We start from the raw sequence: 26,811 nt of genomic DNA, 5'->3' as shown, positions 1-26,811 counted from the left end.
AACCAGGACACATACCAAAAAAAAAACCCCAAACATTTGAGGAACAGCTTTCGAAAGGCACAAAAAACACAGATGAAAGAACTCTGATAAGAATCTGTAGGGTCATAAAATGATGAAGATATAGAAGAAGAACTTAGTGACCATAAAGCCACAGATGGAAAAAAAAATCCTGTGTGCATTTCTGGTAGAGGAGATTGGAAAGACTCCTACTCTGGAATCTCTTCTCTCTACAGCAGTACGCAAGAGAGTCTATCTAAAATCAAACTTAATGACAGAAGACACTCAAAAAGAATTCTTTGATGAGAGAATGAGCAGCAACAAGTCACCAGCACCATATGATAACTGCCTACAGCAGAAGAAAGTGAAGACAACTACCAATGGTGCTGCTTAACTTCTGGCTTAAATTTGCTTTGATCCCAAAGCAGTTTTGGACAATCATGGACCAGAAAGCCGAGTAAACTGGTGAAAACTGTTTTAAAAAACAGAATGAGTCCCTTTATAGCCAAATTGGCATTGCCAGAAACAGATTTTGTAAAGGAAGTTTTGCCTCATTATCTATTCAAGTATTTTCTACAGCTATCAATAGGTATACTGACAACAGAAATCCAGGCTATATTTGTATACTCAAAGGCATCTGACAAAGCCTTAGCCAAAAAAAACTTTTAAAAACCACTTAGTATAGAGCAAGAAAGTCCTCAAATGAATAACGAAATGTTTAAAAGCAGTAAAGAAAAATACATCTTTAAAGAACAAGGAGGTGATGAAGGTGACTGATGTGATTTATTAGGCAAAACATATGAGCAGAGAAACAGAAGGGGTGTGTTTTGCTGTTTGCACCCTTGGGGTCCCAGGCAGTGTGACCTCTGCACTGCCACGTCTATAACCAGCACACAGGGTATGCTCTCAGCAGGAAATACATACACCCATACAGATGGCTCCCCCGCCTGCCAAGGAAGGATGTATTACATGGAAGATGGCATTTATCAACAGAGTTTTCCTGGCAAAAGGCAAAGATTTAAATACCTGGTAGCTAGTGGCAAAAGAACCTTTGGAAATTTATTTTTTTTTTATCATAAAGACGTCAGGTATTCCTGTAAAAAGTATTGGATGAAGAACCTGAAATACTAAAGAAAGAGTATTATTTCAATTCAACTGTCATTTTATCTTATGCACTTCTACTAAAATCAAATAAAATCAAGAGAGGCCCTCCATCTACACAGAGATGCTCTCAATTTAGGCCTAAACTAGCTTTCAGTTCTTCCACAGCTAATATTCACAGCAGCTTTTAGAGAAATTAAAGCGGGGAAAACCATCCCCTTTTGACTCCTGTCATGGACTCTGCACATCCTTTTCCACCCCAGTTAGTTTCTTTAGTTAGTTATTTTCCTTTCCCAAGCTGTGCTTTGTGGATGTGCAGATTTGAGCTGCCTGAGAGCTGCTGGAGCAGAGCTGCTGGAATGGAGCTGCATTTCTGCTGGCGCTGCTCAGAGCAGCAGGGACGACACTGGATGGGGCCCTTGCGGCTCTCTGACATCTGCTGCCCCTGGGCTGTCACTGCCTGTGGGCTGCTACCACATGTGTGCTGTCCCTGCCCGTGTCACTCTGTGCACTCACTGCGTGTGTGCTGTCCTTGCCCGTGTGCAACTCACTGCATGTGTGCTCTCACTGCATGTGTGCTGTCCCTGCCCATGAGCACTCCCTGCATGTGTGCTCTCACTGCATGTGTGCTGTCCCTGCCCACGTGCACTCACTGCATGTGCGCTCTCACTGCATGTGTGCTGTCCCTGCCCACGTGCACTCACTGCATGTGTGCTCTCACTGCATGTGTGCTGTCCCTGCCCACGTGCACTCACTGCATGTGTGCTCTCACTGCCCGTGTGCGGTCACTGCCCGTGGGCTGTCACCAGGCTGTGGCACACAGCACAGGAAGGGCTGTGCCTGCTCCTGGGGCTCTCCCTGCTGTGAAACCTGGCTCTGCCCCTGACAGCACCGGGAACAGCAGCTTCCAGACTGTTAAAGACAGAAACATCCATTTTAACCCTTTCAGCTGAAAAGCCTTGTTATAAATATATTAAAATTCATGTTTGAATAAAATGTGATTGTACTTAAATGGGATAGGATACACTGAGGTATATGTCCAGACATGTCAATGGGGACTGACATAAAACTATTGAGCTCACAGAATCAGCCACAGGATTCAGAAACTGGTTACCTCATGCTTCATTTGAAACACAGTATACACAGATGCACACTGAATAGAAGCTGAAATTAGCGAGTGAAGGAGAAGCTCTGCTATTGCGGTACTCCTGACTAAGTCCCAGAACGCCCGAGACATCAGCAGCCCATCGTGGCCACCGATAACCAGAGATGGCATTATTCCTGATAGTCAACTGAGCATGAATACCCAGTTCTGCTAGTATCACTAGCATGTAAAAACCCGATTCCTGTAAACTCCATTCAACATGTATGGGTTCCCGGACGTGGTTTGTGTATTGTGGTGCAGCTTTTGTCCAAGGGGGAGACAGGTATCTGCACACACCGGACTAAGAACAAGAGGACTGCATGACTCTGGATTCAGCACTGTTTGTCCATCAGATAGAATTCTTCCACCCTGGAGAAACATCGGAAAGCTCATCAGACTAAGAAAAGGACAAAGGAAAAGTGGCTCCGAGCAAGAAAAAGAGTATAAAACCTGGACTGATCCAAGCAGACTTTGTGAACTCACCAGCTCTGATGTGCGAGGGGGTCAGCTCTGCGTTCACCCAGAGCTGAGTCCCGGGCTCGGCCCTGTTCCTTTCGATTTGTGGCTGGCACAAATTGTATTTCATTATGCAAAATAAATTTTATTTTTATTATTATTATTATTATTATAATTTGGCTTCCGCAAATTATTGATTCAGCCTAATTGGCATTTTACCTATAACAGCCTCAAGGTGCCTACTCTGAACAATCGGTATGGAAATTGCATAAAACATAGTGGGCCCTGAAAGGAGAATGGTGCTTCCAAGTGCCACTGCTGGAAAAGCAGGAACTGCCGATACTGCCCCAGCTCATGTGGGGGCTTGACTTGCACACAGGAGCCTCACTGGAGACAAGCAGGACTGGGGCAGAGCTGTGTTATCTTCCCTTGAAATTTCATGAAGAATTATTCACAACAATAGGGTGAGTTCCTCACAAAAGGTAATGTGAGAAACAATCGCTCACTTTTTAAAATTTTAAAGGTTTATTAAACCTTAACAAAAAAATACCACAAAAGACTAAATAAGGAAAAATTACTGGGCTGGGAGCACCCGCTGTGGCTGCCAGCCACATGGCTCATCTACAAAATGGTTGCTCTGCCTTTTATATCCTTAGCCCCTCTGAAAGTTTTGTCAGTCAACTCTTTATCTGCCATCCATTGGTGAACATTACTTTTTACATCTTGATTGGAGGTCAGGTGTTGTTTTGCCACTTCTCCTGGTCCCAGCCTCCTCTAAATATCTTGACTACTGAGGCTATTACATGGGGGGAGGGAAAGAGGACTATGCAATGACATCTTACAACAACATTACATCTATATAATATCTATCTCTTAATTGTGAGAGCCAACTATTACATTAATTATCTATAACAGTAATATATTTCCTATTATGAATATAATAGGAGAAAACATCTAATTCATATGAAAAATGTTAAAAGACTTTAAATACTGAATATAGGATAGCAAAATTGACTAAGTTCGGTTCTCTTTTAAAAATAATTGTTATCCTGCATAAAAAAGAGCTATATTCCCCTCTGACTTTTCTTTGAAACACTCTATGTGAAAACAAAATAAAAAATATTATTTTCTGACATTCTGAGAACCAGTAGAGTGGGATCTCTCTAATGCTATTTGTAGAGGTATCCTAGATATTCAGATAATTTATTTTTATCATGCTCCTGGATCCTCAAAGTGTTACTAAATTTTAGAATATATGCTGAGAATTTAAAGCAGATGTGTCCCAGTCAACATTTCACACACCTTATGGAATTTACTTTCCTGAAGCTCTGCTCATGCAAGTCCATCAGTGGGTCTCCAACCCACTCACCAAACACAAAGCTGCAGAAAAACTGAAATACTCAGGAACTGTTATCAGGAAATTTGCTTTCCAAGACTGCTAAGAAAATACTGATGAACAATGAATAAAATTATATGCTTTCCTAGGAGATTTTGATGCAGTTCTCTATCTGTATGAAATGACAACAGAAAAACAGAATTCAAGAATTCCTTTATTGGTAAAGGAAATCGATAAGGAAGTACCTAGCCTATGTACCTAAACTATGACAAGACACTGAATTTGCATCATGTTTTTTTTTTCACTCCACACTTCAGCCCCATCAACATTTGTTTCACACTAGCAGATTCTATGAAACATATTCCCATTTCAAATAGCATAAACCCCTGTGTCTGGTCCTTCCTGCTATTCATACCACTTATGTTTTTACTGATGTATAGTGAAAGTCAGGTAAATATTATTTTTATTTGGCAGTGGCTGGGAAGATGCTTAGTCAACATAGCAACAAAAATATTAAATAAAAACCCAGAAGTAACTTTAAGAAATGTAAGTTCTTCAGATTAACATAGTGTTCTATCATTCTAGCATTAATATAGGTATGTTCCATCTCATTTCTTCAAGTTTGAAAATAGCAAGGTTAAAATTGTGTGAAGAACTGTAACAAAGTAATTAGATTATCATGTAATTATTTTTAGGGGAAATAAAATCTTTATAAATATCTTAGAGGCTAAGAAAGGCCTCAGGAGATGGGAGTGGGGCTGCTCAAAGGCCTTAACTATTACGTCAATTTATTTGTGTCCAGCTGTGCTCATTGAACAATAATTAAAAAGGAAAATTGCCTACAAGATATTTACTGGGTATGGAAATCAATACTCCTCCCTACCAGGAAGCTGGCAGCCTGCTAGCCACAAACCAGAAGATTCAAGGCATCCTGAACAGAATGGTGATGGGAACAGAGAGCTTCTGTGTTTAATGAGCTATTTTAGCACCCCGAGCAGTGCACCTGTAAAAGTCATGGGAACTATCCAGGGTCAGGGAGGGGAGGAAGTGCTGCAGTCTACAGCTACCAGAAAGAAACAAAGAATTCTCCAGTTTTGCCTAAAAATGATGAAGAAGTGTGAAGACAGCAGACACCACCCTGGAAAGGAAATGAAAGAAAGGTCCTGCTAGGATTTCATTTATTTGAGTACAGCACCTGGCACCTCAAACAGAGGTGAGGCCCTGGGTGTGTGCCATACACAGCAGATGTGCTCACAGCACTCTTTAAAAGCTTTACCTCGGCATCCTTTGGGCTCCTCACCACACTTCAGAACTGCTTTAGTTTTCAAATAACCCTTATTTCTGTGACATCCCATTTGGGAGCCGGAGTTTGAAGTGGAGTTTGCCCTGCTGTGGAATTTCTACACCCTGGTAGAAGTCAGCACAAATTGCAGCTGACCAGAGGTTTCACTCACACGCAGCTTACACTAAGTCCTCCAGCAGCACTAAACTACACAACCTCACAAGGCATTTTGTCCCATATATTCTTGTAGCAGGCACCTGAAATAACACATCTCTAGGCTGCATATCAGCAGTTCAGGAGCCTGGCTGCTGTAATCCCCTGAAGGCTGCTTTATCCTGGGGAAACAAGGATTGCAACATGCTATCCGCAGCACTCCTTGCACCTTCCAAGAGGGACGGAGTGGTAAGGACAGACACTTCTCACTGAAATACTGTGCTTCATTTGATTTAAAGCATTTTATGTGACAATCCAGTCTGACTAAAGTGGGTAATTAATTTAAGCTGTTTATGATGTCACTTGAATCTGAGCTGTGAATGCAGGACTTTTAACTGTCTCAAGTTTGTCCAAACCTGGAACACCCATTTTAGGCACCCATTCTTTCAAAGAGTTTGGAGGGGGGAAAAAAAAGCTCTAAACTATGCTGATCAGTGTGATATGTGTGCCTGGTTCACTCAGTGACAGCAATCAAGTTCTTTATGGGAATTCTTAACCATTAGGCCTCTTTTGGTTTTTTCCCAGTTCTCTTACAAGGAAGAAGTGCTTTGGAGAAAAGCATTTTAAGGTCCTAACTGCTGAAGTCTTAGTAAAATTTAATTCAATCCTATACTGTTAACACTCTTGGCATGAACAAAGGAAAGTACACAGCTACAGCTAAATACACCTTTTGGGAGCAGTATGGGGTGAAAGAAAAGTTTCAGCCTGGCAAAATAGAAAGGCCAATCTCAGAGGCCCTAAAAGACATAAGAGCCACTTCAGAGGGAGTTATGAGTTAATGACAGTTCCAACAGTTTTTACGAGATCACCTGAGATGCCAGAATTTTTGTCTGTTGCCAACTGTATCCAACTGGATGAATTTACTGAAGCTTAAGAATTTTTCTACAAAATTAGCTAGAAATAATGACAACTGGAATAGCAATGCAACTTGCGCTTTTCCAAATGAAAGCATGGAATATGAAGAAACACTTTTTGCCTCATGAGGCTACAAAAAGTAGTGGAAAACCCAAACCTAGAAGTGTTTACAAACTGGTAATGGATGGTAGCGGCAATACCCACCTAAGCAATAAACAAGTCAGGAGAGTAACAGATCAACTCCCAGACAAAAAGAGGGGCACATGTAAAAGTAGGTGTGCTTTTATCTGAGGACTAAGGGAAGGGGTGTATGGCTATGCAAACCAAAGTACAACACAGAAGCAGTATGATTTATGTATCCTGTAGCAACAGTAATAACACCTGTATCAATGGCTGATTTTTAGTTACTGCAGCTAAACTACTTCTATCATTCTCAGTTAGGAAAATCCTGCAAGGATTTTTAAATTGCCTGACCATTAATCCCACCTTCACTGCTGGGTTAAAACATCACAAATAACAACCCTGAGCAGAACTTTTTCATCCAAAGTTCTTAACACTGTAATTTCCATTTTACAAATAGAAGAAACAGAGGAGTTATTTGTCTATTCCTGTTTAATGAGCCAGGAATCAGCTACACTGATTTCAGCCTCCTAAAAGCCTTTAAAACACTATCCAGCCGAGCATCGGATCAGGATGCAGCTGAGGCTGACTCAGAGGAAGGTGCCATGCCCTGAGAGCAGGTAGCTGATTGTTCCCTTCTGCTGCCCTGGCCAGCAAGCACAGGCACAGAGCACAGCAGAGAAGCAGCCACAGCCCCACACTGCTGCATTCTGCCTTCAGCAGCTTCTGCAGTTTGCCTGCTTTTCCCTCAACTGTTGGGCCTTGCAGGGTGTGGAACAAAACACTGCAAGGGATGAAGGCCAGCACAGAGGGAAGCCTTGCAGAGATGGTTTCCCTGAGAGAAGAAAGCCAACCACCACCAGCTGAGTAGGTTCCACTGTGCATAACTTGTTTTCTGTCTGACAGGATTGCTTAGAGATTAAGAAGAAATGACCCTAACTCTGCTATTTCTTATAATCATAATTCCACTGCTATGCTTATACAATCTCTAAAATCTTTCAAATTTCTGTAAAGATGATCCAGTTTATGTTTATAAATGTTTTATATTTTGAGCCTGGTAAATTATTATTATTGGATGACATTCAAGTTTGGACTGTCTTTTTCTGTAACTGAGTGTGATTGCTCTCACTCACCAGCATGTTCATACTAATTTATTTTTACTGGATAACTGAATTATTAATTTTTAAGATGTACAGGATGTGACACAGCTTCTACCATGCTAGAGAGACAGAGGACAATGTAGAGTATGAGCACATGCTACTAATATAAAAGAAAATGCTATTTGCAGACACTAAATTAGGTTTAAAAAGATACATTAAGTGTTAGAGAAAGCAGATTTGGCAGTGTTTATTGTGTATTACTTTGATATCACAAGAAGAGTGGTTAATGCTAAGCGGTGTATTTGGCAGCTGCTAAGCCTTGAGGTCATTATGTGATTTCTTGGCACAACTGGATTATTTATGTGATATAATTTGACTGAGACAGGTTTTTTTTCCTCCAGAATTCATCATCATTTCACTCAGGAAAAAAAAAGTTGACATTGAATAGTGTTTAGATAACATTCAAAAATTCATTGCTTCAGTGACAAACACATTCCTTGTAGGAACATGAAAAACAACAATATTGTTCAATCTCTGATTTTCCAATATCAGCTGTCTGATGAAAATTCTACATAGAAGGAAGCAAACTAAAAAAAACCTCAAACAATTAGCAGTTAAGCTCTAATTGTATAAATAAGGCTAATTATACAGATGGGAAATCTTTTCAGTTCAGAAGATCAGATGCTAAACATTCCTCCCATTGACAGAAAAAGCCTTAATACAAGCAAACAAGTGCATGAAAACCAGTGAGCTAATCATCCTGATCCTTCTATAAAGAACCGCCTTGCTCTGCAAAGGAAGAAAAAAACCTTAATTCTGTTTCTGTACTGGAGACCCACACAGATGCTACTACACTGAGGGCCTGTGCTTTGCAGTGAAGGACATGGCAGAAGCAGAAAAGAAAGTAAATTGCAAATTGCTGTTGCACTCAGGATGCTGCAGGCAGAGGCAGCAAAAACAACCAGATGATGCTTCAGGTCATGCTGGCTGCACAGAAGAGGGGATTTCAGGAAGACTGGGCAAGTTACTTATACTGAAGGCCTGAAAATCACAGAATGCTAGAAAGATTTGGCTTCACTTCAAAAAGACCTTGAAGCTCATTTAGTTTCAAAATCCCTGCCATGGGCAGGGACACCTTCCACTATCCCAGGCTGCTCCAACCCCATCCAGCCTGGCCCTGTAAACTTCAGGGACAGGGCAGCCCCAGCTTCTCCAGGCAACCTACGCCAGGGCCTCAGCACCCTCACAGGGAAGAATTTCTTTCTGTTACCTAAACTAAACCTACCCTCTTTCAGTTTGAAGTCATTACTCCTTGTCCTATCACTACATGTCCTTGTAAAAAATCCCTCTCCAGCTCTCTGTCTTGTAGGCCCCTTTTGGTACTGCAAAGCTGATGGAAGTGAAACTAAATGCAAGTTCCATTATACATAGAACCTGGATTACAGGCAGGGCTCAGCCCTGAGCTCTCCAGTGGCTGACTACTCTCAAAAGCAATTCCCCACAGCACCATCCCCAGGCAGCCAGCCTACACCTTGAGTACTACCATGGAATGCCAGCATAGAGCCGAGAGAAAACCTGGCATCCGACAAGAGCCAGGGCCCTGCCCCCATCAGAGGCACACCTAGCAGCGAGCTGAGACCCCACAGCACTGACACAAACACATGGGAGTCCAGTTTCAGCCTAAGAGACCAATTAAGGGACTAAAATTAAACAGTACTTTCTGCAGCATCACATCTAACATGTGCTTTTCATTTGCTAACCTGAATTGTGCATGTGTGTATGAACTTTAACATTCACTATATTTCATTGGCTGTGACACCAGAGCTGCATGAGTGCAGAGGAAATACTGGATAATTAGAGAAAGAGTTTAATAATAATAATAATAATACTATTCAACTATAAAAATTTTATTCAGTATAAAAATAATATTATTCCAATAATTGCATTTGATTTCCACAAATGCTACCAAAACATGTAATACTTTAAAACCTCTTTCATGATACTTACATTCTAACTGGTAAGTGCAGGATACAGCTAGTATTTCTCTTCTGTTATATGTAATGAAACTAGAAATGTTGGTAACATTCTCATAAGAACGTTGAAAAAATATTACTTGAATACCACATTTCTAGTATTTGCATTTAATGAGAGAAGCAGGCCATATCTCAGTACTGAGGGAACCTCTTGGCTTTGAAAATTCCAATTCCAAAATTCCACCAAGTTTCAAGTCTGGTTTCAGCTTGTACCTTTCTGACTCTGTCAGCGGTGCTGTAAGGCAGTACAAATGCCATCAGATTTCTAGGGAGGACTGCCAGCTGCAGGAATTCCTGAGGGCTATGACTGAGCTGCAACAAGCAGGGGCTGCCACAGGAGGTTTGCAGAGGCACACTGCAAGTCAGACTTCCAGCATGGAAAACAGTAAGAGCTTCTATAAAGAGAGGGCATGTGCACAGTCCGGTCAGTGGCAAAATTCTGTTCTCATCAGTCAGTCAAATGAACAGAGTACACACTTTGTACCCTGATTTTCTGGATTTCAGCAGCACACTGCACACTCTATGTGGACCAAGTGTTCCTACACACATGGAGCTTCACCAGCTGGACTGAGGCAGACAAGAACCGGTGTGTTTGTTTCCATAACGCTATTTCCTCGTCCACAGTCTGGCTGATGGACCAGACAGATTCCACAGGATGCATCAAGCCTTGAAAATTGCTTTGAAAGTGGACAGCTACTCCTGGATGCTTGTCTGACAATATAAACCTGTACCAAAAATGACATATGACTGGCTATAGAAGTGTCTGAGAGCATGAATCTGTGAAAGCAGCAACATGCTTTCTCAGAGTGCTGGTGAGCACAGCTGCTCCCAGTGTGTCATCTGGCAAATTCTCCTTTCCTGCTGCACCATGTGCATCAGGAGGAAACCAGAACTATAATCCTCCATCCTCATTCCCTCTCACTCTACATTTCATTTCCCCTTTTCCTTCCCTAAGGAATTGCAGGACTTGTCATTATTCAGTCAGGCACTGGTAACTCACAACAAAGAAAAAAGTATTTTTTACAGATGCCAAACTACCTATTTTTTTTTCCCTCAGCCTGAAATACTCTGGCAAGATATCCTGAGGCTGCCCTTCAGAGACTGTCACGGCTTAACCCCAGCCAGCAGCTCAGCCCCACACTACCACTAACTCATTTGCCCCTGGTGGGATGGGGGAGAGAATTGTAAGAGTAACAGTGAGAAAATTCAGGGGTTGAGGTACAGACAGTTCAATAGGTAAAGCAACAGCTGCACATGCAGGAAAACTGAACAAGGAATTCATCCTCTACTGCCCATGGACTGGAACGTGTCTCAGTGCCCCCATTTCCTTCTCCTCCTCCCAGCTCTGTGTGCTGAGCAGGGCCCCACGTGGGCTGGGATATCCCTTGCATCACTTGGGGTCAGCTGTCCTGGCCATGTCCCCTCCCAGCCCCTCACTGGTGGGGCTGGGTGAGGGCCAGAGGAGGCTTTGGCTCTGTGTGAGCTCTGCTCAGCAATGACCAAAACATCCCTGTGCTCCAACACTGCTTCCAGCACAAATCCAAAAGACAGCCCATAATAACTACTGTGAAGAAAACTAACTCTACACCAGCCCAAACCAGCACAGAGACACAGCCTGAACATCAACAGCATAACAGTACAGATATCCCTCTACTGCCTGACCAAAAATAATGAGCAGATTTCTTCCCTCTGGCTCAAATTTGGCAGAAATCATTGCCTTGCCCTATTGGGTAGATTGAGATTTCCAGGGAAATTCATGCAGAGTCAAGCACTGCTCAGTGTGACCACAAATGCCCGAACTGTTACTGCTCTCTCTGTACAGATTCGTCCTATTGTTTATGGAGCTGAAGAGAGTCATGATAAAGGTTTATGTAGCACACAATTGTCAACACTAATTTTGAAGACTTGATGTAGCAGCACTTTTTCAAACTACTTTACCCAAGCAATGCCTGAAAACTATAAGCTATAAAAGTAAACCAGCTTTAGAGCTCCTAAATCAGGTGAAAAACATGGAAGACACATCCTAAGTCAAAATACTGATTCAAAATAAATTTGCACGGTGATTCAAATGTGATCATCTACTTTTTTATTTTCCCTAAAGAGTTACCTTTGTACCACAGTTTCTCTCAGTAGCTAATCTAACCTTCCTATTATACTTGATCCAGCATCAGTTGCTGTTCTACATTGATGTGAAAACTTCAAATACCTTAGACTTGCTCCAGCACACAATGGGTGGTTTCAAAGAACTGCATGCCACGCTGCATGTCAGATCAACTTGGCGTGTCAAGCTGCTTGTGTCTAGGAAAATCATGGAAGCAAAGCCTGCTTCCAGCTGGTCTTGCTGCTCTTCTATGTTGGTTTGGTAGTGGAAGAGAGGGCTGTGTTTTTAGTTATTGACACACATCTGCTGTTTACATACAGAGCCTTGAACTTGTCTGTATTCTGCACCGCAGGACTGAGAGCAACAGCTCTGCTTAAATGCACTCAGAATTTAGTAGGTATACTGCAGAGGTAACTAATGATTTCTTGCAACCTGCTGATGCTTCCTTAGCCTCACAATTAGCTCACCCAGCTGCTTTCAGAGAAAATGAGGGGATCCTTACTGGGCACCCAAGAGGAGCTGGCAGAATGTCTGTTCTGTTACGCACTGTCCTTGAGCTCCTTAATTTATGGGGCTGGTTTAGCTCAGGGCCACTTAAGAGACACAGAGGAAACTGACAACAGATTTTACCTGTGACTTTACAAGAACCCATTTTCTCTCAGGACATTGTTTTCTATTGGTGACAATGACTTCCTCAGCCAAGCCTCTCTCTGCTACTTGCTTATGATGATAAATATTCACAAACCAGGCAACATAAAAAGATTGGTTTTTTATTAGATGCAACCTGCATACAAAAACTATATACTTATGCATCTTTTTCTGTTGGCATCTCTGAGTGCACTTATTTTAACAGGTATGTAAACTCCTTCTTGACAACCAAGTAATTTAATGACCACAGGAAGGTATACAATACATTGCATACAATACAATGCAAAAAAAAGCCCACCAACAAAACCACCAAACAAAAAAACCTGGACATTTTCAGAGCCTGTCAAAAGGAAAGATTTCTGCAGATGAGTTTTACTTGAAAGTTTCTAAGAGCTTATCTGTCAGTGTAGACTGTAAACAATGGAAGTGAGAGAAGATGTTCATGTAGCCAACATCTGATTTATTTACAACAAATAAAGGAACATTCAGCTGAAACCATCTTCCTTTGGTAAACTTGGCAAACATTTTCAAGGCTGGGATTTGGGCTTTTCAGTTTGTTTTTGGGCTTTTTGGAATGGAAACATTTGAAAACTGTTTTGAAAAAAGCGATACCTAGTTGAAAGAGCTGTTAAAATGTCCTGGCAAGGCACTAAGACCACATCTGAGAGAACAGCCTGGCAGAACCTCAACTGTGCCTCTCCTTTTCCCATGGGAACCCTACAGCTTGTAAGGTGAACCAGTTGCTGTGCGCTGTCTATTGCATACACACACAGACTTTGTCCACTCTGCTACATCAATACTGCATGGTACAGCTGAGTCAACTTCTAAAATATGAATCTAATTATGCCACTGTGCTGGTCCCAGAAGGGAGGGAAAGAAGTAAAGTTCAAATGTCTTCAGCACTCTTTAGTGAAAGGGGTATCTGTGTGTGTGCGTTGATCCCAGCAGCACACAAGGTTTGCATTCACAACATGCTGCTGCACCCAACACTTCCTCCTGAACACGCACCTGGGGCTGAGCCCTGCACATCAGTGCAAAGTACCTGATCAAACATGTCTGTTCTCTTGCAAGGCAATCAGGAAGGCTGAGTCTGTCCTCAGCAGTAAAAGTGGAAATAGCTATATGCTAATAGCCTGTTCTCCTTCCTTGATTCCTCAGAAGAGTCCTCAAAAGCTGAATCCCAGCACAACCACATTGGCAGGAGACAAAACAGTCTTGTGTAGTCTGGCAAAGGAGGGGAAGAAGTAATCACTGCACCTACAGCAAAAGGCCAGGTAGTTCTGGCAAAGATGGCCACGCAGGGCCCAGGCACTCAGAAGCTGCTGTGCACAGTCCCATCACTCATCTGATATTGTCAAGAGAAAAGAGAAAGAACTGTTGTGTGCTTTACAGCATAGAGCTGAATCAAGATTGGCCATCTGTTTGTGCTGGATATTCCCCCCCACTGGTTTACAGACAAGCTACTCCCTGGCAACATGTTCAGCAATTCAAAGAGTCCCATAAATGCTCTTCCTTTATTCTTTATGAGTCTGCTGAAGAGAGCAAGTAGCACCATTTCCTACCCCCCTAGAAAAAGCAAAGGGCCTGAGATGCTGTTGGCAATGGTCAAACATTTCTGGATTCAAGGCTCCTACAGAAGCTTTGCCATTTGTCAGTGTCAGAAAAAGCACATGGTATGGTTCACTGGAGTTCCTGTAAGTTACATATCCAACATCAAAACAAAAAATATGGGTTTTGCATCTAGCATGGCACTTGTGAAGAAGGAAAATAACACTGCTTCATTGATCTAAAATAGTTTCAGCTTTCTGTGAGTCTTCCACCCTCCTGTAACTCTGTAACAGAGTTACACTGTTACAGAGAACAATGGTGGGACCAGAATAAATCATGCTTTGTGCAGTGTCTGTTCCACACAGCCAGTTAGTGCCTCTGTCTGCAGAATACACAGTAATAAACTACAAGGATTACCTAGCAGCAGTTTGGCTTGGGATTTCCTCAATCCACTGGACATCCTGAACTTCATTCTCTTTCAAGCTATGTTCTATAACTTTCAGAAAACTTTTACAGCTTTTACTTGTAGAGTTGAAGCCTAATTTTTGTTCCGGACCTGTATGGTATCTACAACAGCAGCCTGAACAGTTGCCTAAACAGTGATACACAAATAGTATCAGTCTCCATTTTCTGAGAGCAAAGATGTGAGCACTGCCCACAAGGTGAGTTTCTACAGTGGGTCTTCAGGTTCACATGCAGCTCAAAATAGAGGAAACCTGGCTGGATATTCGGGCTCATTCTAACACCATGATCAAAAGGGGACTGAGTGCTTATTTAAGGTCCTTCTCACTCAGTGAAAGGGAACAGAATGTGCTGACTTCAGAATTGCAATTGTCCAAAAGTTAAATTTCTTTCTTATACATCAGCTTCTTAGGGAGAAATAAGATGCTAAAAGAAGCCAGTGAAAGCATCTCTTGAAAATTTTCACTGGAGACAATAAAAAAAAAGTTATAGCAAAGACTAGTGTTTTTGATTTCTAATGTTGCTTTAGAAAGATGTTTTCTCTCTGGAAGATATGCACTGCAAAAATTTCTAAAAGAAGTTCCATCCTCCTGCTCCTTTGAAGCAGCTTCTGATACCACACTTGAGAAGTGAATGAGGATGTAGAAAGTGCATTTGATCGGCACTGTAACTGCTACTATGACCTAATTTGATCAGAGAGTCTCTAGTGGTTTAAACTTCCTACAACCTCCACAAAGAGATTTCTGAAGCAGTGACATACTCCATATCATAACAAACATATCAAAATAATTTGATGGGGAAAAGAGTTAATGAAAAAGAGATAAAATCACAGTATTGCCAAATTAGTAAAGCCTATTTCAAGGCAATTTACTAAAGATGGAGATATGATATACATTCCACAGAATGATGGAATACACTGAATGGGAAGGGACCCATCAAGATCCTTAAGTCCAACCCCTGGGCTTGCATAGGACACTCCAAAAATCCCACCCTGTGCCTGAGAGTGTTGTCCAAATGCTCCTTGAACTCTGTCAGGCTTGGGGCTGTGAGTACGGCCCTGTGGATCCTGTTCAGTGCCTGGCCACCCTCTGGGGCAAAAACATTCTCCTGCTATCCAGCCTCCACTTGCCTGACACAGCTTCAAGGATGCTCCCTTAGTTCCCATCACTTTTTCAGGTGTAATTTATCAGGGGAAATAAAGGTTACTTCACCTTTCTTTGGAGGGAATAGGTGGCATTGGCATTTTAAGTATCTTGATTACTTGTTTTTCCTTACATTTTAGAAAGCTTTTTGGATGGTCTATCACTACCCTCTCTGGAATAGCCAGCTACAAATAGGAAGCTACATCTTGAGCAGCATAACAGTATTTCTTATCATATAGTTTTGTTTAAACAAAAACCATTGCAAAACCCAAAAGCAGGCTCAGACCTAATTACACAAGGATTTTCTAATGCTCACCAGCAAATGGAGACTTGTGTTTGCCTTGATTTTCCTAAATGTTTATTCCTCCAACTCCTCTTGACTGTGCTTTGATAAACATACTCCACACATGGAGTTAGCTGAAAATCCAGATAAACATTGCTCCTCCTCATTGTGAGTGATAAAATTCCCTTAAAAGGGCTCAACTGGAACCTTTTCCTGTGCTTTCCAGAGAGCACTTCAGGATTCCTGCTCTTCAGGACCAGAAGGATGAAGTGAAGTTAGCAGACACCACTAGGTGTTTCTACAGAAGGTTCTTTGTGCCCATTAAGGTCTCCATGGTGCTGCAGGGACCACTTTGTATCTGCAGGAGCCATTCCCTGCTGGCAGAAGGAGTGTCCCCACGGCCAGTATGCATCTCAGCACAGCCACGCACATCCAGCAGTCGCTTCTGCCCCACGCCCGCAGCTTCGCCACAACCCGTTCGGGATCTGCATCCCACTGAAACAGCTCTCAGCCCAGCACAGCAAGACCTCAGGACATTGGTACAAGTACATTGTTACCTCTTTGCAAACCCACATAGAGGGGTACCTCCAAAATTGAAAAAAATTGTGATTAAAGGAGTTTCTATCTAAAGGCATTTTAAACTAAACGAGATGCTCTGCAGTTTGTATAATATAAAATAACTTCAATATAAATATATACTATATAATAACTATAACAACTATAATATAAAATAACTTCAAATAACTTCAAGAAGAGTGTCATTTGAAAGATGTTCCTTTTTTCCTATCATTTTTGCTATTCAGAAATACATATATTTGGATTAGTTATTTCAGTAAACCTCTCTTCTAAACTCTGTATCAAGAATTAACACATGCTCATTGCCAAGTTCTGTGCAGTTTATCTGGAATACTACAGATACCCAGGTCAATCTCATAGCATTATAATTAACAGGCATATTTTATCAAAAAATTTAGAATACCTTTTTACTACAGAAATCTGAGAGCTTTCATAATTTCCTTTTTTCCCCCTCCAAGCAGTATCCAGAGTGGTCTTCAAAAAACATGGATTCATGGGCAACTGAATGAGACTTGATAAGCTGGACAGAGCTGCAGGTTTTTCATTTGTCTGTGAAAATGTTACTTGAGCTTATGAACACATTTCACAGCATGTTCTTACAGCTGAAATAGAGACTCTTTAAAAGCACTATTTCCCTGAAGTTTCAGATGCTCTTTAATAGCATATTCATTCTTTTACAGTTCTGGGTTTTTTGTTCCGGAGCCTATTTCCGACCAAACATCAAATATGGGGGGTTTAGAGGGTTTTTTGTTTTGTTTTGGGTGTTTCATTCATTTTGGGGTTTTTAGAGGGGGTTGTGTTTGGTTTCTATTTTTTTATTCTTTACCTTTTTTTTTCCGAAGACTTAGCATTAAACTAAGGACTTACACCTGATCAGCTCTACATTATCTCAAGGTCCCCTTCAGACATTCTGCTCCTCCTCTTCTATTTTTCACCCTACTTCTCCAAAATGCTGCAAATTCAATCATTACACCATTTTCAGCTTCATCACTTGTTAAAGTGTTTTGTATATTTTATGAGCTGTGCCTGTTCTTTTATTATCTTTTTATGTCAGAAGCTTTGTTTGAGGACCAAACTTCTATCTATCAATAGATATTTGATGATTAGTGCTTATACATGTATGTCTTAAACATTTTCATTGTCTCTGAAAAGAATTTACAATATTATAAAACCTGTGCATTTTACAAATCATATAGATTATATATTTTTTCCTACCTCTTTTGTATATTTGTATCTTTTGAATTTGTATATTTTTTGTGGTGGATATTTACATATATAATACATCCTTCTCAGGCAGAAATAGCTAATTCTTCTAACATGTACCTTTATACCTACTGCAACTCTCATCCAATGTGCTGTTGTTTTTTAGTGACCCACAAGCACAACAACACCAGAAGAAAATAAGTGCTACTGATACTGCAACTGCATTTCTCGTACTGGCAAGAGTTTCAGTTTATTCTGCACATTTACCAACAGTTCTCTAATTGTCATTAGTTGGAAGGTATATATGGTGATGAGTGGTTGTATTTTATGATTTCTAACTATTCCTTTATGTTATAAATTCTTAGAACACTTAAATATGCTGTTAAATGCTGTATAAATTTGATATTGCACTTTTGTAACTAATTAAAATATTGCTGTTGACTTTAGTCAGCAAGATGTGAGTCTCCAGGGAGAAAGATCCCTGTGAGCACTTCAGGCACAGGTATCACTCCAGGGTTGTTATCCCTTCAGTATAAAAGCTGATCATACTCCACGTCCATGGTTGAAATTACCATCTCTACAGTGTATGTTTTTAGAAAATGCAGAGAACTCTCCTTAATTCCCATTTTCAACAACATTTACAGCTTTACAGTCTAAAGCTCTTTACTGCCACCTGAGTGAACATTTTCATCCACAAAAACTGGAAAACATTGGCTAGTTAGGTCAGCTCGGTCACAACTGGAAATGTGTACTGGCTTTCTCTTTGGCTGGGATATTTTTGCCCATCTCTCTCAAAACGAATTTTCATAACCACAGAGAAAATACAACAGAACGCTAGAAATACAGCAAAATGTAAATTGCCTTTTCTGGTTTTCGCTCGTGTGCCTCTGTTGTGGTGTGTCATTTTTATTGCAGATTATGTAAAGTTGGTATGTTCTGTTCACCCCTGTTACATGGTTCTGCCCTGGTTCTCCCCTCCCCATCAGTTCATGCCAATCCCCTTATCTCCACCCCAATTGTCCTTATTTGTGATAATTCATTACTGTAACCCCTCCCCAGACCCCTATCCATCACTCAGCGTCCCCTCCCGTTGTTCCAGAATCTTCTGCTGTTCCCGTCGAGTGATTGGATTAGGAGCCGGGGTCCCGCCCCCAGCTCAAATGCATTTGTTACCCCAACTGTCACTCCTTTGTAGCCCCCCACTCCCCTGTTTCCCGACTGGAGCTGGGTCCAGTTCCACCCCTGTTCTCCGCCCCCTTTATTACCCTGTGTAACCGGCTGCCAGGGGTCGCTGGTCAGCTGGCCCCCCTGGTGTTCAATAAAACCAGATTTCTGCCCCGGACAGAGACGCTCTTTTCTTCACTTTGCCAAACATCTCCGGTAGAGCAGCCTATGGAACATTCCCATTGCACAGCCAGGAAAGATTCTGGTTTCTATATGCTGAGGAACAGGAAGGCTCCACCACAGCAGCGTCCATGTCCTGCCAACAAGCCACGATGGCCATTTTGTATAGTCTTTGAATATTCGTGATTAAACACAGCTGAACTGAATTTCTCTGTCTTTCCCTTTTTCAGATTCCATCATGTTCAGGTCCTGGTCTCACCTGTGTCTGAATCTTTCTGCAGTATTTTCCTGTGTCCTTTCCTGAAGGTTATAGACCAGTGCAAAGTTCCTGCAGATATTACATTATTTATTCTCTCCACTGCATTATCTCTTTTGAAATGATCACTTACTCTTTAGTTCCTGAAAGAACTGCTATGTAGTCTTAATTTCGGGGATAAACCCTCTCTTTCTATGAATCAATGCCACAAAATAACCTCATGACCTTCATTTCAGGGCCATTCCTTCTGCAGAAAGATTTATCCCAGTGCCTGTAATATTTTTACCATGTGCCCGACACATCACAAAGGAAATAAGGATGAAGAAAAAGCAGACAAAAAAACCCCCCAAAAACAAACAAACAAAAAACCCCAAACAAACAAAAAACACCCAAACACCCCTCCCCCCAAAAAACCAAAACAAAAAACCAAAAACAAACAAAAAAAAACTCCCAACAACAACAACCAATCCAAACCCAATGTGAATTATCCTAAAACATCTGGGAATCTTCTGTAATACTATTATTTAACTGCACGTCTCTCTGCATTTAAAAAATATTTGTTATTAAGGTAGCCTAGTTTTTACAACAAGCCAACTTCATTCCTGTGTTAGCATTTAGAAAAGGAAGCATTGCCTCTGTTAGGCTTTTGGGTAGTTTAATTTCCAGTCCATTTGACCATCAGTTAAAAGTACAGTGCTAGGCTAAATTTCTCTCTGTGGTAAAAGCCCCTTCAAAAAGTATCTCCAGTCTTCCTTGTAATTCTCAAAAATGTATGTAAAGAGAAAATCACTGAAGCACTTGCAAATCAGAACATAGCCTGAAAAGCAATATATGCTGCAGTCTTCAAGGATGGAGAAACACTAGAACTGATACAACTTCAGAATTAATTTTAATTTCTAGAATTACACAAATCAAAGAGAACTCTTTTATTTTTCATTTATAAAGACGAAACTGAACAACAAAGGAAAAATGCTAAAAGAAATTTGAAATGGGATAGAGAAGGGACAAGTTAAACCCAGAAAGTTTTGCATAACAATCACAGAAGGAGAGAATTAGGAAAACAGTAGATTTGTTGGGTTTCTTTCATGTTATTTTCTTTTTTTTTTTTTTTGAGTGAGACATGAAAAAATCTTTTTTTCATGTGTAATTTTTGTTAATAATATATTGAACATTGTAAGAGAACAAAGAGAACATCTGATTCAAGTGAGCAAGGAAGCTAGATTTCCTGAAAAGAAGGATTAAATGGAAAATCATAATGAGAAAAAAGTGAGCAAAGATCCTCTTTCCTCTGTGAGAGCTTGCATTTCCACAGGCTCAAAGCCAAGTCAGAGGTGCAGCACTGTACAGATTACCACAAGGGACACAGCAGCTCCAAAGAGGGACCCTGATGTCCAGCCTTGGCACTCAGTGTGTTCTCAACACAACAGTAATCCTTACACAGTGTTAGGAAATGAAGAAGTATGTACAGCTCTCAAAAGGTGGAAGGTTCATAGAAACTCTGGCTCAGATTCTTGAGACAAAGAAAAGCCTAGTAAGTCAAGGAGTTCCTTGGATGTCAGATGAGGCTCCAGGCATTCAGATATGATGTGTGGGACACCTGAGGGATGTTCTCAGTTCCCAGCTGCAGCTCGGGCTGGATACCTGGGTGAAACTCCCACCAGCTCCTGGGACAGCTCAGCCCTGGTGAGACTAAATAATGACTGCAGGCTTGAGCACAGTTCTCTGCACTTCCACATACCCTCAACAGCCCTGACAGAAGGAAGGCAGGTACCACTGAGATACCATCTCCTAGCTGCCAATTTAGCTGTCAAATCTCTCATTACCACTGGCCACGCACTTGTACTTAACAACATCTGCTCTAAAGCCAAAAGTGTGGGAGCAAATGTAAATATATTAAGTGTACAAGAAAAAAAACTGGGAATGAAGCTACATGGACATACTTCCATATCACAACCAACAGAGAAGAATCAGTGACAAGTCATTTTATTGAAACTGCAGAGCTGCCCAGTGTTTGTTCAGTTGCACATTTCAAGAACTTTACTCCTCTTACTACAGACTAGCTATGATGCTCCCACCATCAATAACTTATAACTGGCTATAGTTAGCAGAGGAGTACAGATCCAAACCTCCTTTTCCATCATAGAAATATCAGAAATATTACTTCCAGCTCCAAATATCCCAGGCACTGTAAGCAGCAACTAAAAGCAACTAGCATTTCATTATGAAGTTATCATAAAACAGCACAACTGTTCTTTTCCTGATCCTAACAGACAGAGATAGATCTGTTATGCCATGCAGAAATGACTGGCAGTGGTTCCTCAGATTTAGAAAGCAGCCAGGCAACACGTACCTCTCTCCCCCACATCAACACAGCCTCTTTTATAATCTAAAGTGAAAACATGCCTTGAACTATGGGGCACTGCTCTGCATCCCCAAGTTAAATCCACTTATACAGGAAAACCAAGAGCCTCCATCCCAGCCTGATGGGGGCAATGGGCACAGAAACCTGGCTGGTCCTGCACAGTCATGTGTCTCTCCTCTCCTAGAGGCACATTCCAAGCTGCAAGGGTAAGAGGTACCTACTGTTTGCATTGTTCCTGAAATGTGGATGTCTGCATTATACAGGAAATATGAATAGACTGTTGAGCACTTCAGCTTGAAAAAAAATAAACAGCTCTGCACTCTTTGTTCTCAGTCTCCAAGGTTACCACTTATGCTTTTCATTAATTCTACTGTTTACTTCCTTCCTTTCCTTGTTTACTTGTTTAGAGCATGGGAAAATACAGACACTAAAACTCCCTGCATTACAGACAGCTGCCATTTCCAGATGAGGACAGAAGGTGGACAGAGGTGCTAGTGACAAATTTGCCAAGTATGTTCCATCTCGGCAGTCTGTGAAAAGGGCTCAGATGAAGCTACCTGGCTCGGGGCTGCTGATGTTTATGGCTCTAATACAGTCCTGGATCACAAAACCCTGCCTACACCAGCTTTTCACACACATCCTGGAGGAAAGCAGCAAGAGATGTTTTGGGAATGCAGAAAGGGAAACAGAACTGCCATGCTTTGAAAAATATAAGATCCACAATTAAAACTATGCCCCAGATAACATTTTAGCTTCAAGTGAGCCTGAGGATAGGCCTCATTTAGGAAGCTCCCTGGGGCCAAACCTGTCTTTCCAATAGGCTTGCAAAATACCTTGCAAAAAGGATCTTAGTCTAGGACTGTAGCTATATGTGTACATCAAAAGACAAGTAAGGATTGCTTTAAGAACTTAGAATATAATTCTTGTATTTACATTGACAGCATTAAATGAGGCATCCAAAACTTTCCTACTGCTGGAGAAAAATCCCATTTTGGAAATAAAAATCTATTAAATCCTAAAAAAAACTTTTGCAGTAACAGCTTTAATATTTTTGAATCACAGGAATATGCATTTAATCTACCTGTGTTTTGGGCCAAAAGTACAACTAATGAGACCTGCAATTCCATTGATTTTAACTGAACTACAGTTTTATTCACATACCTACTGAGCTATTTGGCATGTGGAACCCAAACCACACAAAGGAGATATGTTTCAAACCTCAAGATACACTCAAATATTCTAGAGGGCTTCTTGTAGGACAGCACAAGCATTTGAAATATTTGAAGCTAGATTCAAAAGAGGGTGCCTCGCAAAAACATTATAAATATCAAGTCTCCTGTCTATATTAATAATTTCCCATCTATCAGAACTATGAAATGGAGAAACTGCAAACAAATCTTTCAACAGGTAAGTAAAACATACTTTAATATAACATATGACTCATGAAAATGTATAAATACTCTTGAAAACATTGTGGTTTGAGGTGAAGACACTTCAGGAAGAAAGGTATTAGTTAAGGAACAAAATATGACTCAGGAGCCAGGTGGGAAAAGAGACTGGAAAGGACAGGCAGGACTACAATCACCAGTTTTCCCAGGTGCACTGAAAAACAGAGCAGGTTACTGAAGAGAAATTTCACACTAATCAGAACTTGGTTTACTCTTCTTTTTCCTAATACAAATCCTACCCCTTTGCCTTGCTGGATCCCATCTGTTGTCATCCTTGACAGTGCTCTCAGGTGACCATGAAGAGCCATAAATCACAGGGGCAAATGAAGCACCCATAAAAATGTGCACATACCCTTCAGGCCCATGCTGCTTGGGCAGGCTAATGAGCTCCTGGATTTCCGATTTATTTTTCACCAAATTGAAGTGTTTGAGCACTTGCACAGCCCAGGTGTCCCAATGAGCTGTTTCCTGTATGTAAGGTAGAACCTTTACAGGAAAAAAGGAGAGCCAGCAGGGAACAGCTTAACACCCCAAGTGACTCTAAACTGTCATACCCTGTAGTGGCAGGTCTCTAAAATCCCTCACGGACCTCCCATGTTTTCAAGGAAAGGAAGGGTGTTACCAAGATAGAAGTTCATATTCTTCCTGACCCTCATTTTGAAGCTCACCAGGTAAATGTGGAAACTTCCCTTACTAATGGATAGTATTTTTCAGAATTCAATGCCATAAATTTTGTATATGCTATCAATTACGTCAAGCACCAGGAAAAATGCTTTACACAAATGTGCAGGAGGGCAGGAAGTCTGACATAGCTATTCTTTACAGAAAAGAAAAATGACACATGAAGATGATGGAGAAATTCCATTTTTCTGAAAGCACAGGGGAAGAAAGGCCCTGGGTGTAGTACCTTTCTTACTCAACCATGTCTGAAAACACATGTAAAAGACACTATAGCCATTGTCTATTGTATAAAACACATGTACAGTACTGCTAAGGCCTGCTCTTAAAAATGTCTATGCCAGTAAACTGGTGGCAATTAAGCTAATTAATTACATTAGTTATCACAGATCTTTGTCACCATAGTAAACAGACTGTATAAGTACCACTAAAACACCATCTAACAGTACTGGAACTAAACAAACACAAACTGAAGTCGTTACCTTTTGTTGAGCATTTACTGAAATTTATGTTACATATTTTGTAAAGATTTTATTCACAAGGATGTCTAGGAAAACCAAAGGGTTTTTGAAATCAACATGCACATCTAAACTAAATGTAAATGCATGATCCATTTTTTGAATGCTTGGGTCTGGCTCAGAAAGGCAAGGAAGCACATACACAGTTCTAAACAGGCCCAAGTGGTTTTTGTTAATTTAAAAGATGCTTAAGAAATGCAACTACAACCACATACATACTTCGCTGACTAGGAATTTGGGCTCAATTTAATTTCAAGGGCAAAGAAAGAGTGTATCATCTGTTCAGCAGAGAAAAGATGTAACCTTCTAAGTTTAGTGTACGGTTTCTAAATTTGATAATTTGTGCTTCTAACTTGAATATAAAAGTAGTCTATTTTTATCGGTCAAGAATGCCAGTAAATCTTTATTCAGCTTTTTGACAATAGTAGTGGCTTTTTGCCAAGCTGTGTTTCCCCCTCTCCCTTTCTGAACTCTCTCACATCACCACATGTACATGCAGGGCTATCAAAGTCCTCCTCATTACCCAAAAGATACCCTGGCAGGGAAGTGGAACAGGGGCCCTACAGAATGCCTCTGTACTTGGTCTGACATTGCTTTCCAAAAAATTCGATTCTGGAAAATTAAATGAAAAACTGAGGAAAACCAAGCATTTGACCAGAATCCCTGAGAGGTACCTAATGTCTCTCACATGGATTTTACCATATTGTTTTGGCACTTTCTTTCATCTGCTCTGTGAATCACAGATATTGACAGAAGGGCTCCTTTACCAGAGAAAGTTTACAAAAAAAGGACCAGCATGCTTCACGTCATTCCTGGAGGCAAGTATTATCACAAACATTTCTATAAAATACTTTCAGAGTGAAATCTGCTGTATTACAGGATATTTGATCATAATGAAAAAAAAAAAAAGAATAACCAGAGTTTTGTCTGATCTGTGTCTTGTTTCAGGAAAAGGACACTCTGAGATTTTTAGAATTCTCATCTACATGGTGGCGTCTATCTCTATTTTAAGAAATTCTCATAATGGTCTCCTCATGGACTTCTCCCCTTCCAAAGGCAACCTCAATAATCCACGACTGACTCACTAAGATCTAACCCACCACAATTATTGGTATTTCTATGTTTGATGTTACCAGAGGCTGAAAAAATTAGCTATAATTGAATGATACTACAGAGCAGAATCTATATGCTGTTGGCATGCTCAGAATTTAGCAGGACATGGATAATTTCTTTTGTTTATTCATTTATCCTGAATTCATGTTATACCAAATGTAATTTCTTCTTATCCTCAACTGCACTCAATACTGCACTGTTTTATTAAAAATTTTGCATATTGTTACAACGAGTACCTAAGATAAGTTACTTTCAGTTAGTATGCATGACTTTCTTACACAAACTCTTAAAATTCCAGTTATCCAAAGCTAAGCTTTACTCACAGTACACTCTAAAAGCAGTTGGGACAGATTTTTCACTCTTAGGAAAGCCAATTTCATATGGGAATCACAAATACAGAACAAGCAAAATGTCCTCTTACACAAAGCAATGCTGCTTCACAGCGTCCTTGCTGTGTTTAGATATCTGGAGATTCTCATTTCACTTTATGATTCTTGCCTCAGAAATGTTCATAATGCATGAGATTGACTTTACACAGGTTCACATATACAGGAAGCAATTGCCTCTGTAAGTGGCTTTTCTTTGAAGAGTTGTTTAATAATTTAAGCCTTAACTTTTGCAGTCACACAGCTCATAATTCATTTCAAAATTTTATGCATAAATACTTCTTCTTGCTCCTTGCTCAGCTCAAAACCAATGTTCCTGCATGCCAGAGCAGGGTGCTTAACCACATCAGTTTGGGACACATTTTCAGCTGAGGGAAATCAGTCTTCCAATACAGGGAACGTGTACCACCGTTATCGCTTCTCCTACAGATCTTATGTGGACATTTAAAAGTGCAAGGGTAAAAAATTTTCTCCAACTCACTGTGCCAAGCCTCAGATCCCCTTCAAACACAAAAGGCTAGACTTCTGTTTTCTCTCTTTTTTTAATGCCATGAAATTATAGCTGCCAATACCACTTTGTCATACAGGTAATACCTGTAACTATCTAAAGCATGTCAGGAAATAGTTAAAAAAAAGTAATACAAGATAAAAAAACTGGAACCACTATTTTCCTGACATACAGAATTAATTTTAAAGCATGTAAATAACCTTATTAAAATTTTAACTGGCACAGAAAATGTAATTTTTCTTTTGCAGTCCTTGACATAAATCCATTAAATCTCTGAAACTACACCAAAAAAACGTTGATGTTAATAAACTAAATAATTCAGTGTCAGGAAACAGAGTAAAATTCAAAACCAAACATCAAACTAACTCCGAAAAATCACATATCCATGCAAATTACAGATGGTTTAACTTTTTGATGAAACTAAAAATAAAAGAAAAATAAAGTCAATGCTTTTGTTATCTGTTTTACTGAGAAAAACAAAAACGATTTGATTCTTTCTAAGCCATACAAAACATCTTGGGCAACAGGAGCTTTATTAGGCACAAACTGAGCCATAGCTCAGAGAAACAAACTTGTTAGAGTTCATAATTCACTAACA

The sequence above is a fragment of the Motacilla alba genome, chromosome 6 (genome assembly GCF_015832195.1).
Source record: "Motacilla alba alba isolate MOTALB_02 chromosome 6, Motacilla_alba_V1.0_pri, whole genome shotgun sequence".
NCBI lineage: Eukaryota > Metazoa > Chordata > Aves > Passeriformes > Motacillidae > Motacilla > Motacilla alba.
The sequence above is the reverse complement of the archived record's forward strand: the minus strand, read 5'-3'. Positions refer to the sequence as shown.